We start from the raw sequence: 2500 nt of genomic DNA on the forward strand, positions 1-2500 counted from the left end.
CGCGGCTCCCTTCACTCTTTCCACTGCCAGCCAACCGAGAGACGGACCCAATGCGGACGTGCAGAGCTTAGGCAGACCCCCCACTGGAGGCTCAACACTTCGTGGCAGCTCCGTGTCCCAGAGACCAGGAGGGTTGGCACACACACACAGTGTGAACCACCGACAGCCATTCTGGGACCGGTGACAGCCGTGCTGGCCCCACTGCCACGACACAGACGGACGCCAGGCCGCGCTCCCCGGCGGGGGGATGGCGTCGAGCCTGACGAACGGAATGTGCAGGGTGGGGGGGAAAGGCCAAGCGCTCCGACGCCGGAGGGCTCCGGAGTCTGAACTTAGGGGGACAAAGAGGACGGGTCCTCTGCGACACCCCAGCCGCGCTCTCGCCAGCCAAGGCGAGTGCGATTGATTGCCAAACGACCCTCAGACAGGCGTGGCCCCGGGAAGAACCCGGGGCCGCAAAGTGCGTTCAAAGTGTCGATGATCAATGTGTCCTGCAATTCACATTAATTCTCGCAGCTAGCTGCGTTCGTCATCGACGCACGAGCCGAGTGATCCACCGTCAAGAGTTGTCTGAGTTTGTTTTAGGTCTCTCCCTCGCCAGAGGAAAGCGACCCGGACCGCACATACGCTCCCCACCTTGAGCTACAGCCACCTGCACGCCGGCGTGCGGGCGGAGCAGGGTGGCGTGAAGCGATGGGGAGCACCATCCTGGTGCGGCCCGCAGAAACATACGTCTATTGGGGGGAGGAGGACAGGGCGCCCAAGAGGCGATGCGTGCCCCAACGCACCGCAGCGACGGAGGCAGGATCACCGCCACCATGTCGCCCGCCTAGTATCACGAGGCGTGCAGCAGCTTTGCCCTAGGAAAAGCAGAGGCGGGAACGGGCACCGGCCATCGGTTCGGCAGCGTCACTGACGCGTGCACGTGGCGGCGTGTCGGCGAGCGGACTTCCTGCGAGGAGGCGGGGGCGGCACTCGCCCGAGCAGACGCCCGCCCGGCCCAGCCACCGCCGAGGTGGACTGGGAGTCGCGGCAACGGCTCGTCATACTCGTTCCCACACTCACAGCGCAGCTTGCCCGCAAGCCACCGACCACCGATCGACGCCAGGCGCCCCGACCGAGAGCGGGATCGCTCGTTCGCCCTGCTGGCAGTTCGCTGGGGATCACTACTGCACGGAGCTCGGAGACCGACGGGCGGCAACTCGAGAGTCTTTAAACCACCACCCCCATCCCGCAAGTGCAAAGAGGCTGTATACGCACAGACGGGTGAGGGGAATAGGTACCCCGTCGGGTTTGAAGGGAGCGTGACTAGATAGCAACGATGTAAACCCAGCCGATTTGGGAGCGAAAGACCGGCGCCTGCATCACCGGCTTCGTTTCCCGTGGCTGGAGAGTACACCGAAACCCTCCGTCTGTCGCGAGCTCCCGACGACGCGGTGCCGCCAAGCAGCAGGGCCGGACCTGGTGTGGCTCCCCTCGTCGATCACAGACCGGTCGGCACTACTGACGAGACGGTGGAACGGGCTTCGCCCCTTGTGACGAAGGGTGATGCGAACCCGCCCGCCCGCGTGCGTTCGGGGTGGACTCGGCAAACGGAGATTTGAAATCGGAAAGTGTCCTCCTGCCCCGCGCAGGTAGGCGCCCAACAGTTGTGGGGGGTTTGGCGGTGACCACGGCTGCAGGGCCTGCTACCCCGACGAGCTCTCCTGCTGGCCCCGAAACCACCCTCGCGAGACAAGTTGAAACGGAAACGGGCGTACCCCCAAGCCGACGATCCTTTCTTATTTGTTACTTTTTTTTTCACTTGCTCGAGTTGTGGGGATTTGGCGGTGACCACGGCTGCAGGGCCTGCTACCCCGACGAGCTCTCCTGCTGGCCCCGAAACCACCCTCGCGAGACAAGTTGAAACGGAAACGGGCGTACCCCCAAGCCGACAGAGATCCTTTCTTATTTGTTACTTTTTTTTTTCACTTGCTCGAGTTGTGGGGGTTTGGCGGTGACCACGGCTGCAGGGCCTGCTACCCCGACGAGCTCTCCTGCTGGCCCCGAAACCACCCTCGCGAGACAAGTTGAAACGGAAACGGGCGTACCCCCAAGCCGACGATCCTTTCTTATTTGTTACTTTTTTTTTCACTTGCTCGAGTTGTGGGGGTTTGGCGGTGACCACGGCTGCAGGGCCTGCTACCCCGACGAGCTCTCCTGCTGGCCCCGAAACCACCCTCGCGAGACAAGTTGAAACGGAAACGGGCGTACCCCCAAGCCGACGATCCTTTCTTATTTGTTACTTTTTTTTTTCACTTGCTCGAGTTGTGGGGGTTTGGCGGTGACCACGGCTGCAGGGCCTGCTACCCCGACGAGCTCTCCTGCTGGCCCCGAAACCACCCTCGCGAGACAAGTTGAAACGGAAACGGGCGTACCCCCAAGCCGACAGAGATGCTTTCGCTCCTGTTACTTTTTTTTTCACTTGCTCGAGTTGTGGGGGTTTGGCGGTGACCACGGC

At 62.4% G+C, this 2500-nt stretch overlaps 1 non-coding gene across 1 annotated transcript; it reads right to left on the reverse strand.

Moving 5' to 3' along the window:
* Positions 1 to 414: 414 nt before the first annotated feature.
* Positions 415 to 568, reverse strand: LOC140472642 (5.8S ribosomal RNA). The gene has a single exon (XR_011957792.1). It is a non-coding gene; the product is annotated as a 5.8S ribosomal RNA (ribosomal RNA).
* Positions 569 to 2500: the final 1932 nt, after the last annotated feature.

This window comes from Chiloscyllium punctatum, unplaced genomic scaffold, assembly GCF_047496795.1.
Source record: "Chiloscyllium punctatum isolate Juve2018m unplaced genomic scaffold, sChiPun1.3 scaffold_382, whole genome shotgun sequence".
Classification (NCBI taxonomy): Eukaryota; Metazoa; Chordata; class Chondrichthyes; order Orectolobiformes; family Hemiscylliidae; genus Chiloscyllium; species Chiloscyllium punctatum.